Genomic DNA, 14,723 nt, shown 5'->3' on the forward strand with positions numbered 1-14,723 from the left:
TACAGACTGCATCCATAGTCAGGATCGAACCTGGGTCTGTGGCGCTGTGAGGCAGCAACTCTACCGACTGTTCCTTATACCCGCTGTAAACAGTTTCCCACTTCCACCCTTCATGCCTAAACCAACCTCAGTCAGGGACGCAGCAACAGACTCAGGCACTCAGTGGAGGTCAAGTCAATAAATATACTTAAGCCGCAGATTGACAGATTCTTGATTAGTGCGGGTGTCAGGGGTTATGGGAGAAGGCAGGAGAATGGGGTTGGGGGAAAGATAGATCAGCCATGATTGAATGGTGGAGTAGACTTGATGTGCCGAATGGCCTAATTCTGCTCCTAGAACTTAGAAACACACAACTTTAATAATCAAGGAATAATCTCACATGCTTGAGCGAAGCTGGGGCATGAAGGTGTCACGTGTCAGGCTAAGCTAGAGTTTGTTACCCTGTGCACCCCTGGAATAAAGGCAGGATGATAGCCCTGTGGGGAAGTAACATTGAAGGAAGTATTTTCTGGGTCATTTGATGTTTGAGAGGCACAATGAAGGCATACATGCACACCATAACCACGTAGAATTGTTTCCAAATCTCATGACACTATTATGATTAGTTAATGGGCTTTTCCCCTCAAGCACAAATAGAGAGCAAGTCATCCCATGGTACATGTACAACCTACATTTACACTGACCTGAAAAGGTATCTCTCTCTCTCTCTCTCTTCAAAAGATGCTGCCTGACCTGAGCATTTCCAGTACAGTCATAGAGCCATACAGCACAAAAGCAGGCCCTTTGGCCCATCTTGTTCATGCTGACCAAAGTGCCCCATCTAACTTAGTCCCATTTGCCTGAATTTGGCCCATAGCCTTCTAAATCTTTCCTATTCATGTACCTGTCCAAATGTCTTTGAAATGTTGTTACAGTCCCTGCCTCAACTGCCTCCTCAGGCAGCTTGTTCCATTCACCCACCACCCATTGTGTGAAAAAGTTGCCTCTCTGGTTCCTATTAAATCTTCCTCCTCTCATCTTAAACCCATTACGTCTGGGTCTTGTTTCCCCTTACACTGGGAAATACTCTGCATTCGCCCTACCCATTCCCCTTTATCTAGTTTTATTTCAGATATCCGCCATCTATAGCTTTTAAATCAACATCTACAACACATCATTGCCAGCACGATTTTACTCCAGAGATGCTGCTTTACCCGCTGAGTTACTTCAGCATTTTGTGTCTACCTTCGATTTTACTAGCGTCTGCAGTTCTTTCTTACATATTTATGTTGATGGTACAGCTGACAGAGTTAAGATTGCAAGGCAAGTTTCTCACCACCATCTTCACATTGAACGAGAATCACTCACTGACAGAAGTTAATGACCACCACATCTGCTTCCTAGGCTCAACCTAACTAATGGGACTGTCCCACTGTACGAGCTAATTAAAGAGTTTTCCTGAGTTTCCCCTCGGGGCTCTCGTGGACATTTTTCAATGTGTCTTCACGAGTCTTCCCGAGCTTACCGCGTTTCCCGAGTGCCTGCCGTTAGAGTTACGAGCCGCTAAGAGACGTCCCGAGCTCCGACGTACCCACTATGTGCTTACCACGAGTTTGATATTTTTCAAACTCGGGAAAGCTCTTGAATTAGCTCGTACAGTGGGACAGCCCCTTAACTGTGCAATTTAGCATGACGTAAAATTCAGTTTCACTTTGAGGAAACATCTTAACACGAAAAGATGAAATTTGTAAAATGCCATGCTGAGTAAGAAATGAGTCAGTCGTGCGTGCGTGTGTGTGTGTGCGCGCATACAGCCCTTTGGTATGTTAACGGACTCCTCTGAATATTTGTTCACTTTCCCATCAAATCCCGATCCCAAGCCCTCTCCTCCAAGATGGAAAGTTCACAGTAGACAACAGACAATAGATAACAGACAATAGGTACAGGAGTAGGCCATTCGGCCCTTCGAGCGAGCACCGCCATTCAATGTGATCATGGCTGATCATCCACAATCAGTACCCCGTTCCTGCCTTTCCCCCCATAGCCCCTGACTCCGCTATCTTTAAGAGACCTATTTAGCTCTCTCTTGAAAGTATCGAAAGAACCGGCCTCCACCGCCCTCTGAGGCAGAGAATTCCACAGTCTTCAATCATAAACCCAAAATGATGTCTCCAGTCATGTGTTCTATTGTCATATGTCCCAGATAGAACAATGACATTCTCACTTGCTGCAGCACAACACAATGTAATCATGGTACATAAACAAGAGAAAAAAAGTTCACTGTGTCTATATACACATGCACACATACTCAAAAAACAAACAATTATAGTGCAATAATAATAATAGTCCATGTATATCAGAGTGATGGACTGGGCAGTGGTCACAACACACACACAGCCTCGCCCTCCACACACACACAGCCCCCCCCCCCCACCCCTCAGTACCCTGCACACTCATTCTTCTAAACCCCTGTGAGCCGCGGCCAGTATAACTGACCATCTCCTATCTCTGGTGCACAATATCATAACTAGGGCACTGTCTAATTCACCTCTACCCCATTGCGGACATTGGACTTTGTCTCTGGAACTGATGCGCTACAATGCTGAGAACTATATTCTGCACTCTGTATCTTCCCCTTTGCTCTACCTATTGTACTGGAGTTTGGCTTTATTCATAACAAGTGGAGTTGAGTAAAGGAGCAAAGAGGTCCTTCTGCAGTTGTATAGGGCCATTGTGAGACCACACCTGGAGTATTGTGTACAGTTTTGGTCCCCTAATTTGAGGAAGGACATTCTTGTTATTGAGGGAGTGCAGCGTAGGTTTACAAAGTTAATTCCTGGGATGGCGGGACTGTCATATGGTGAGAGAATGGATCGGCTGGGCTTGTATACTCTGGAATTTAGAAGGATGAGAGGTGATCTTATTGAAACATATAAGATTATTAAGGGTTTGGACATGCTAGAGGCAGGAAACATGGTTCCAATGTTGGGGGAGTCCAGAACTAGGGGCCACTGTTTAAGGATAAGGGGTAAGCCATTTAGAATGGAGACAAGGAAACACTTTTTCACACAGAAAGTTGTGAGTCTGTGGAATTCTCTGCCTCAGAGGGCAGTGGATGCCGGTTCTCTGGATACTTTCAAGAGAGAGCTAGATAGGGCTCTTAAAGATAGTGGAATCAGGGGCTATTGGGGGGAAGGCAGGAACGGGGTACTGTTGTGGATGATCAGCCATGATCACATTGAATGGCGGTGCCGGCACGAAGGGCCGAATCGTCTACTCCTGCACCTATTGTCTATTGTCCATTGATTGTATTTATGTACGGTATTTAGGATCTGATTAGATAGCATGCAAAACAATGCATTGATGTGACAATAATCAAACCAATTCTAACTTCTAAACAACTCACTTTTGATCTGGGACTGAGAGGAGGCAGCCCAAAACACTTGTCTCAACATACAGAAGATAAACAGAGGGAATTTGTTTTTTAAAACACAACTGCAGCACTTGTTAATCTACACTTTGGCAATGAAGAGGTGGGTGGGTAACTACAGTATATAACAGCTTACACCACTCAATCCTCACAGATCCCACGGCATTGGCAGAGACTAACGAGTTGCAGTGAGAAACCAACTCCTCATTCCCAAACCAATCCCAAGACATTCCATGAAACAGATTCATCTAATCAGTCTTTAAACTTAACACACGCTTCTTGATCCATTGTGTAAGAAAGAACTGAAGATGCTGGTTTAAATCGAAGATAAGACACAAAATGCTGGAGTAACTCAGCGGGTGAGGCAGCATCTCTGGAGAGATTATATGCAGCACATAATCCTCCAACATTTTCGCCACCTCCAACGGGATTCCACTACTGGCCGCATCTTCCCATCTCCTCCCCTCACTGCTTTCTGCAAAGACCGTTCCCTCCGTAACTCCCTGGTCAACTCATCCCTTCCCACCCAAACCACCCCCTCCTCAGGCACTTTCCCCTGCAACCGCAGGAGATGCAACACCTGTCTCTTTACCTCCCCCCTCGACTCCGTCCAAGGATTCAAGCAGTCTTTCCAGGTGAGGCAGAGGCTCACTTCATCTCCTCCAACCTCATCTACTGTATCCGCTGTTGCAGGTGTCAACTTCTCTACATTGGCGAGACCAAGCGCAGGCTCGGCGATCGTTTCACTGCTCAGTCTGCCTTAACCTACCTGATCTCCCAGTGGCTCAGCACTTCAACTCCCCCTCCCATTCCCAATCTGACCTTTCTGTCCTGGGCCTCCTCCATTGTCAGAGTGAGGCCCAGCATAAATTGAAGGATCAGCACCTCACCCACTGAGTGACCACTACCCAGTCCATCACTACACACAATACTCCCAAGTGTAGTATACGCAATGCTTGGTTCAACTTTCTACTGGTTGAGTTTAGAGATATACCTTCACCCACAGTCCACGCCAACTCTCAATCACACATTCTACATCCAACTGCAAGATGATGTCCCAATTCTTCTGCTCAATAAAACTTGGTTGACGAAGGCAAGCATGCACACCGTTTCTTTATCTCTACGTCTTCCTGTGTTCCCACTTACAGGGAACCATGTACTTCTATCCCAAGGTGTCTATGCTCCACAACAGGCCACAGGGTCATGTTCATAAGTGATAGGAACAAAATGAGGCCATTTAGCCCATTAGGGTGCTGCCATTTACTGTGCCTGGTTGACGTCACACTTGTCCAAGTTTGATTCCGTCGCCATTCTCTTGCCAACTTCCCCAGATGAATAACACCCTGTGGTAACCTTAGATGACCTTTCTTTACTGTCTAAATACACAGGTTTTTGGTGTCATCAACAAACCTACAACCTTGCCACATACATGAATAAATATGACACACTACAGTGGAGCCAGCACCTATCCTAGCAGCACACCATCTGTCGCAGGCCTTCAATGCGATAAACCACTCTCCCCCACTGCCTATGACCACCAAGCAAACTTTCATTCCAATTGACAAACTCATCCTGGATCCCATGTGTTGTAATCTTCCAGGCTAGCTGACCCAGGGCTCTGTCAAAGTCCCTGTAGACAACATCTACTGCACTGCCCTTGTAACCATCCTCTTCATCATATCTGCAAAAAACTCATGATGTCCACATACAAAGCCATACTGACTATCCCTCCCCCACCCAAGTCGCACTTGCTTCTCATTTTCACGCTACAAACAGATTACAATGGCCAGTTTCTTTTATCATCGTTACTTTTTTGCATATCTTTCATTCATTGTTCTTTATCTCTCCACATCACCATCTATATCTCTTGTTTCCCTTATCCCTAACCAGTCTGAAGAAGGGTCTCAACCCGAAACGTCACCCATTCCTTCTCACCAGAGATGCTGCCTGTCCCGCTGAGTTACTCCAGCTTTTGTGTCTATCTTTGGTTTGAACCAGCATCTGCAGTTCCTTCTCACACACTGACTGTCCTTAGTCTGCCAAAGAAAGAACTGCAGCTGCTGGTTTAAAATCGAATGTCGACAAAAATGCTGGAGAAACTCAGCGGGTGAGGCAGCATCTATGGAGCAAATGAATAGGTGATGTTTCGGGTCGAGACCCTTCTTCAGACTCAACCCGAAACGTCATCTATTCCTTCGCTTCATAGAGGCTGCCTCACCCGCTGAGTTTCTCCAGCATTTTGTCTACCATCCTTAATCTGCTCTTGTCTTTCCTACTTCAAATAAATCCTGTTGCTCAGAATCCCTTCCAATAACTTTCCCCATTGGTGACGCAAGAGGTTTGCCACATTTATTTTAAATCAAACTATTGTGCAGCAATCAGAGCTAAGCTGGGAATTCTCCAGGATCATCTCTTTATTGGCAAACACAAGACTTCAGTATCCACACCAGCAACAGTGAGTCATGTTACTCCTCAGCAGCAACACGCCAGTACATGAACTGTGAGACAGGCTTTACTATAACTACATTGATCAAGCTAGCTCCAAGCCAAACTCCAAGCCACACGTATGGGAGAGGGGGAGGGGGAGAGTTACAGATGGACAGGGATTTAAGGGTGGTGCCGAGAGTCTACAATATACAAATGTTACAGCCTTGCACAAATGAGGCAGCAAAGATAAACCCATCAAGGACAGACCAGCCACTTTACCTCAATGGTGAGAACATTCACAAATTATAATCAAGGACAGAAGCAGCATCAGATGACAAGCTGATGAAAAGAGCATATATTTGTAGTGTGCAGAAAGGAACTGCAGATGCTGTTTTTTACTGAAGATAGACACAAAGTGCCAAAGTAACCTAGTGGGTCAGACAGCATCTCTGGAGAAAAAGGATGCGTGATGTTTTGGGATAGCATCAAACTGGCATCACAGTGCTTTTTGAAACAGAAAGGGTTGATGCAGAGTGGGTTGCTCGTCTTTGGACCTCCAAATGCTTCTGTTGAAGTTCCAGGTGGCAGACACTGAAGCACGTGGAGTAAATGTTGGTAACAGCATGGTTAGAAAATTAACCAAGTAACATGCAACGGTCGTGAGAGGTTTTTTTTGTCTCGAAAGTACATAGTGGAATTTCCCCCAAGGTTAGATCACGGCCCGTTGCTTATCTTAATATACATGTGACCTTGACTGTACAGGGCACAATTGGAAAATTTGCCAGCTTATAAAACTTGAAGATGCAGTTAACTGTGCGGATATACTGAAAAGCATTATAGAGATTTTTTTTGTTTTAGTTTTAGACCATTCAGCCCACCGAGTCCACGCCAAGTGTCGACTTGTTCACACTAGTTCTATATTATTTCATTTTCTCATCCACTCCCTGCACCCCAGGGGCAATTTATAGAGGGCCAATTAAACCGACAAACCCGCACATCTTCGAGATGTGGGCAGAAACCCGAGCACTCAAAGGAAATCCACGTGGCCACAGGGAAAACGTGCAAACTCCACACAGTGAGCATCCAAAGTCAGGAGCAAACCTGGGACTTTGGTGCTGAGGCAGCAGCTTTATGGCTGTGCTGTCCATTGTAAAGAGATGGGCAGAATGGGGAATAGGTGGCTGATGAAATTAAATGCCGATATGTGCAAAGTGTTCCACTTCCATTGGAGGAATAAAAAACAATATAAATTGTAAGAATTGTAAAAGAGGTAAGGAGCAGAGACCCAAGTACCCACTTGCTGAAGGTTGCAAGCCTAGCAAAGAAAGTCCTTAAAAAAGCACACTGGAGCCTACAAAGAGGCATGGAGTTGAAGAGCAAAGAAGTCTTAGAGGCCCTTTACAAGGCACTCTGTTTACAAGTTACAACAGAGTATAATGTTGTGAGTACCAGTGCGTAGTTACTGTGAGCAGTTTTGGTCACCACATCTGAGGAGGGATGTGCTGACGTTGGAGAGGGTTCGGAGGAGGCTTACAAGAATGGTCCGGGGATAATCGGGATAGCGTACGATGAGGATTTTCTGGTTCTAGGCCTGTACTCGCTGGTGTTTAGAAAGATGAAAGGGAACCTCATTGAAACTTACAGAAAAGTGAAAGGCCTGGACAGAGGATGTTTCCACTAGTGGGAGAGTCCAGGACCAGAGGTCATAGCCTCAAAATAAAAGGACATAGCTTTAGAAAGGAGATGAGGAGGATTTTGTTTATCCAAAGGGTGGTGGAATTATTTGCCACTGACAGTGGTAGAGGCCAAGTCATTGGGTAATTTTAAAGGGGAGATTGACAGATTCTTGATTAGTCTCAAGGTTCTTGAAAGGTCTAAGGTTATGGGGAGAAGGCAGGAGAATGGAGTTGAGAGGAAAAGATAGGTCAGCCATGATTGAATGGCAGAGTAAACTCAATGGGCCGAATGGCCTAATTCTGCTACTATGACATGAGCATGACCACACTTCAAGGAAGATGGTTCAACAGAACATACAGAAAAGGTTTACCACAAGGGCTCCAAGGGTGAGTGGCCTTGATTACAAGGGCAGGCAGAGAGCAATTTTCTTCCTTGGAGCAGAGATGGTTAGATGTAAATGGATCGGATAGGTTGAAAGGGGTATGGGCCACACGCAGAATGAGACTAGGTTAGTCGGCACAGAGCAGTTGGGTCAAAGTGCCTGTTTCCATGTTGTATGAATCCATGACTCGAGGGGATCTGACAGAAACATTGAAGTTATGTGTGTAATCAGTGGGAAACTGTTCCCATGAGCAGACAATGGTGGATGTTGGACGATGGAAAAAAGGCCCGCTAAGAAGAACCGAGGGGTCTTATCTTCCTCAAGGTGGGCTGTGGAAGGACCCCCCCAGGGAACAAGCGCTGAAGGGGGCCGCACGAGGAGTGGGACGACAGATCGCAGGACGACCGGAATGGAGGCGACGGTTGCAACGGTAGCTGGGACTGTACAATGGTGCCATAATGATGCATCTTGCATATAGACTGTGGGCTGTTGTGTACATTCTGCACTAACCGGGGGATTGTGCTTATGTATGGTGACAGTCTTGCTGAGCTGTATGCAAAATAATATTTCATCATACCTTGGTGCAGGTGATAATAAAGAAACCATTGACAAGACAAGAACCAGAGGAGAGAGCAGAGGGATCTAGGAGTACAGGTGCATAGTTCCTTGAAGGTTGAGTCGCAGGTAGATAAGGTGGTCAAAAAGGCTTTTGGCACATTGGCCTTCATCAGTCAGAGTATTGAGTATAGAAGTTGGGAGGTCATGTTGCAGTTGTATAAGACGTTGGTGAGACCGCATTTAGAGTATTGTGTTCAGTTCTGGGCACCATGTTATAGGAAAGATGTCCATCTGGAAAGGGTACAGAGAAGATTACGAGGATGTTGCCAGGATTTGAGGGTCTGAGCCATAGGGAGAGGTCGAGCAGGCAAGGAAACTATTCCTTGGAGCGCAGGTGGATGAGGGGTGGCCTTATCGGGAAGATTTATAGAGACTCTTGCTCAGAGTAGGTGAATCAAGGACCAAAGGAGATAGCTTTAAGGTGAAGAGGACAAGATTTAATAGGAATCTGCGGGGTGACTTTTTCCACACAAAGAGTGGTGGGTGTATGGAATGAGGTAGTTGAGGCAGGGACCATCCCAACGTTTAAGAAACAGTTAGACAGGTACATGGATAGGACAGGTTTGGAGGGATACGGGCCAAACACAGGTAGGTGGGGCTAGTGTAGATGGGGCATGTTGGGCTGAAGGGCCTGTGTGACTATGACTAGAGCAGAGAATAAGCCGACTTGGGTGGAGGTGGAATTTACACAACGGATAGTTCTGGTTTTAGATGCACTGCTGCGATAGCAGAGGATATACAACTGTACTGTTGGACAGGTAGCCTAGCAATTACATGAACATGCAGATTTTTCAGGGCCGTGGGAAGTGGGGGGGGGGGGGGGGGCCTGTGGCTGGGGGGGGGGGGGGGGAGGGGCTGTGGGGAGTGAGGCAGGACTGACCCTTCAGACATATGGGTTTGAGAAGTTGAATGGCCTTCTAGAAGGCAACCATACTGTGAAAACTGGAGCATCATCGGTAAAGAGCGCAGGCAAGCTGCAACAGGAAGCACATGAGCTGTTTAATTTTACCACGGTGGAGCACGTGGTGACTTATCTCAATGCTCAGAACACCAACTGGAACTGAAACTGCCAGCACAGTCTCAGATTTCACAAGGGCATAGGCACACCCCACTAAAAGAAAATTACTGTCCACTGCTATTCTTAGTTGCTCGAAGCAGCTCACACTGCAATAATTAAAAATAAGATCTTTGGCTCTTTTACTGATGAAAGCCTGTTGCTCTGACCAAGTTATTTGAAAGAGTGTGCAGGACATTGCTTAATTCTCAGCCAGCAGGGTTCTGCAAGCATGGAGAGAAACAGTTAAAAATGCAAATTTATCACGGAAGTATGCACAGAACATTGGTATCCTTATGCAGTGTTTGCTTGCACTTACAAACAGCTTCTTTCCCTCCGTTATCTGGCTTCTGAACGGTCCTTCCATAAGCTAGGGTACTGTCCGATTCACCTCTACCCCTTTGCGGACATTGGACTTTGTCTCTGGAACTGATGCCCTACAATGCTGAGAACTATATTCTGCACTCTGTATCTTCCCCTTTGATCTACCTATTGTACTTGATTGTATTTATGTATAGTATTATCTGATCTGATTGGAAAGCAGGCATAACAAAGCTTTTCACTGTACCTCGGTACACGTGACAATAATAAACTTAAACTGTCTGTAAGGAGTTTGCACGTTCTCCGCGTGACTGTGTGGGTTTTCTCCGGGTGCTTCGGTTTCCTCCCAAACTCCAAAGACGAGCAGGTTTGTAGGTTAATTGGCTTCTGTAAATTGTAAACTGTCCCTAGTGTGTAGGATAGTGCTAGTGTACGGGGTGATCGCTGGTCGGCGTGGACTCGGTGAGCATAAGAGCTTATTTCCACATTGTATCTCAAAAGTCCAATGCTTATTCTAAGTCACGGCACAGAAGCTACAACTGCAAAGTATTTTTTACAAGTTACAAAAGCTCCATTGCTAAACATGCCACAAAAGACAAATGCTTCTCATTAATCCAGCTACCTTGAACTCAACTTGAAGCAGCCATTAATAACAAATGCACATGCATTTGGATTGTCTGTAAAATTGTTTTTAAAACACAAGATAGCACGGATTACCTATGGAATTGGAAGCTGCTCGAATTGTAGCGGTGACCCAGAGAATAAATCTCTTAAGTACAGATCAGTGACTGTGCTAGTTCACCATTGATTAAACTGCGTTCAGTTGTTTCTGAACCACGATCATCCACACGTTCCAGCCGACCATCTTCTACCCGTGAATTAAAAAGAATCAAACAGTGACATTGATCAGTTGTGCCAAATGACCTGTTTCAGTGCTGTGGGTACTATGCAGTGAAAAACTGCATTGAATAAGGATTCTACCATTCTTTAGTTTAAAGATACAGTGTGAAAATAAACGGCCCTTTGGCCTACCGAGTCAGCACCAACCAGCGATCACCCCAAGTACAGCAGATTTCAGAAACATTCAACCAACATTGAAGCCACAAGCAATCAATGGTACGACATGCAAACACATTCTGCTGCAATTAGAAAGCTGGAACAAAATCTCCTCAGGAGACAGCCCGGCTGAGTCGAGCCGGCACTGGGGCAGAAACACCTGAGCAGCAGCATCGTATCGCGAATATGGCCCCATTGCAGAAGCGTCCACCTGGCGGGGCTGGAAACTGGGAAGTATCCTGAGCTCATTCTGCTACCACCATCATCTATTGCAACAAGTGATGGCTTCCACTGGTTGTCACCAGAAGCTTGCGTCCTTGTCAGGATGGACGATGACAGCGGTCAACATTGGAAACATGGAAGATGGACATGAAAGATGATCTGGAATATGCTGGCAGAACCATTGTAACTTTGTCAGTGCCAGGAACGTAGCGTGCTGAAGTTAGACACAACGTGCTGGAGTAACAGGCTGCATCTCTGGACACAAGCTATGAATGATGTTTAGGGTCGAGACCCTTCTTCAGACTTGTGTACAACCTGGGTAAGGTCTGCTGTATGACCTTACTAGGTTGTATGCAAAACATAGTATTCCACTGTACCTAGGTACATGAGACAATAAAGTATAATTGAATCATTAAATCATTGAAGAAGCTGCTATAGAAATTCAAAAGTCTTTGGAGCAGAATTAGGCCATTCGGCCCATCAAGTCTACTATGCCATTGAATCATAGATGGTCTATCTTTCCCTCTCAACCCTATTCTCCTGCCTTCTCCCCATAACATTTGACATCCATACTAATAAATAATCTGTCAATCTCCACTTTAAAAATTTACCCAATGACTTGGCAATGAATTCCACAGATTCACCACCCTCTGACGAAAGAAATTCTTCCTCATCTCCTTTCTAAAGGCACGTCCTTTTATTCTGAGGCTATGACCTCTGGTCCTAGACTCTCCCACTAGTGGAAACATCCTCTCCACATCCACTCTACCCAGGCCTTTCACTATTTGGTAAGTTTCAATGAGGCCCCCCCCCACATCCTTCTAAACTCCAGTGAGTGCAGTATAGTTAAATGCCCATCATAAGTTACTCCAATTATCCCCGGGATCATTCTCACAAACCTGCTGTGAACCCTCTCCAATGCCAGCACATCCTTATTCAGATGTGGGGCGCAAAGCTGCTCACAAAACTCAGAATGCAGTCTGACCAGTGACCAGAAGCACATACAATGACAACTTTTAAAATATATTTTGGCTGATGCATTGATATCAAGGGTCAAAATGGATAATGGGCCAAAAGCAGATAAGTAGGACTAGTATGCCAATTATGGCAATAATAAGCAATAATTGTTGCCATAATATGGCAATTTGGTCGGCATAGATAGGGTGGGCCAAAGGGCCTGTTTCTGTGTTATACAGCTCCTTAACTCCATACAGATTGCTAGGCCTTCATAGGTGCAGTTTTTGGTAAATCCCATAGGAGGGGAGAGGGGGAGAGGGAGGGAGAGGGGGAGAGGGGGAGAGGGGGAGGGGGGAGAGGGGAGGAGGGGAGAGGGGAGAGGGGGAGAGGGGGAGAGAGGGAGAGGGGGAGAGGGGGAGAGGGGAGAGGGGGAGAGGGGGAGAGGGGGAGAGGGGAGAGGGGGAGAGGGGAGAGGGGGAGAGGGGGAGAGGGGGAGAGGGGGAGAGGGGAGAGGGGAGAGGGGAGAGGGGAGGGAGAGAGAGAGTCTGTTGTGCTGCAGCAAGTAAGAATTTCATTGTTCTCTCTGGGACATATGACAATGAAACACTCTTGACTCTAGATTTCATTCAAATGTTGGCTTCCTCACTCCTGAAATACTGATCTGATGGGAAATGTTTACAAATATACGTAAAGGAAGACTCCAGTAAGATCAAAAGTACCGACCCTAATGAAGTTTTGCAAAGATCCCACAGAGCAAGTTGGAGTAGGAGATTCTCACCACTTCACTGAAACCTCCACATTTAACATGGTCAAAAATCAATTCTTGTTTACTAGAGGCATTCCTTTTTAAAACCATTTGTCATGTTCACATTAACTGTTTAAAGATGACTGGGCTAAAACACTTTAGGAACTCCCAAAGACACAAAGGTCACTTTCTCCACATGGTTCAGAACTGGACCACAATTCATAGGCCTGGTCTATTGATCCGGAGAGCCCGACCAGGGCAGCTTGGGAATTGAAAGTCGTTAAATTTACAGCAATTAAATAAATCTGAGATATTAGCCGAGCATCAGTGACGGTTCAACTGCTGGAACATTGTGGAACCTGGTCGGCTGGCAGACATGTTTCAGAGGAGGAAGAGTCCATTCTAGCCCACCCGCAACTCCAGACCACCCAAAAAACGCACTTTTTGTTGCTCTCTATTTAATAACATTTCAGAAACCTTTGGGCTGGTACGTGGATATGAAAGGTTTAGAGGGGCATTTCGAACGACATGGGGTTGGGCCAAAGGGTCGCTGTATGACTCCATGACTCAGAAATAACCAGTAAAACAATCAGAGTTCAAGAGCAAAGGAGAATTTGATGCTGACCTTTTGATCAACGTCCGCACCTTGTAAACTAATGACAAGATACTGCTGTTTGGTAGGAACAACGCTCTCTGACTGCCATTTTACTGCTCTGCCCAAAGCCACACAGTCATGCAGCCCAATCAAGATCATTTTGTCATTTCCTTACAGGTAAACCAAGAGCTCAATGTGACTAATGGCTTTAAGTCTTTCTCTGTAGTCTGAGTGCAGAGGATGGTTAATACACAAAATGACACAAAGATGGAGTAACTCAGCGGGTCAGGCAGCATCTCTGGAGAACATTTGTGTCCTTTGAAGTCTTTCTCTGTAGTCTGCATTACTCTTGTGATTTGCTCCTTACAAACATGCCAATCAGAAAGGGCGCAAGGAGTGGCATTGCTGTTAATTCACAAAGAACTTTCCCAATAACTGTTTGAGCTTGTCTACAGATGTGTTGGGACAAGTCATGGCTCTGAACCAGCTGCTGCCAGGAGCTCAGGCTGCAAGAGTTCCTTAAATTCCAAACCAGCAGTCAAAAGGTAGCCACATAGAAACTATACCCCTCCCTTTACACTCACACACATGGTTTCAATCCCACAGGGCCATTTATTGGTTTTAAATTAATTTGAGAACATTTCCCACCAGTTCCATATTCAAGGAGCGTGGCATTAGTGAGGCCGCCAACATTCGAATGACACACTTATTTCAAAATAAGCGACCTCCCTGAAGGACATGGGGTTCATAGAAATACCGTGTTATTATCTTTAGGCTTTAGAGATATAGTGTGGAAACAGGCCCTTCGGCCCACCGAGTCCACACCAATGCGTGGTCACCCCGTACACTAGCACTATCCTACCCACTGGGGACTATTTATAATTTTTTTAACTGAAACCAATTAACCTACAAAATAGCTCAGCACTTCAACTCCCCCTCCCATTCCCAATCCGACCTCTCTGTCATGGGTCTCCTCCATTGCCAGAGTGAGCAACACCGGAAATTGGAGGAACAGCACCACATATTCCGCTTGGGGAGTCTGCATCCTGCGGGCATGAACATTGAATACTCCCAATTTTGTTAGCCCTTGCTGTCTCCTCCCCTTCCACAGCCCTCGGGCTCTTCCTCCTCCTTTTTCCTTCCTTCTTCCCGCCACCCCCCATCAGTCTGAAGAAGGGTTTCGGCCCGAAACGTTGCCTATTTCCTTCGCTCCATAGATGCCGCTGCACCCGCTGAGTTTCTCCAGCATTTTTGTGTACC

General features: G+C 45.8%; 1 protein-coding gene across 3 annotated transcripts in view; it reads right to left on the reverse strand.

Moving 5' to 3' along the window:
* The window catches only part of LOC116972453 (serine/threonine-protein phosphatase 2B catalytic subunit alpha isoform-like), a 331,076-nt gene that overhangs the window by 292,242 nt on the left and 24,111 nt on the right, over positions 1 to 14,723 (reverse strand). The gene's annotated exons all lie outside the window — the stretch shown is intronic.

This window comes from Amblyraja radiata, chromosome 1 (assembly GCF_010909765.2).
Source record: "Amblyraja radiata isolate CabotCenter1 chromosome 1, sAmbRad1.1.pri, whole genome shotgun sequence".
In the NCBI taxonomy this organism is placed as follows: Eukaryota; Metazoa; Chordata; class Chondrichthyes; order Rajiformes; family Rajidae; genus Amblyraja; species Amblyraja radiata.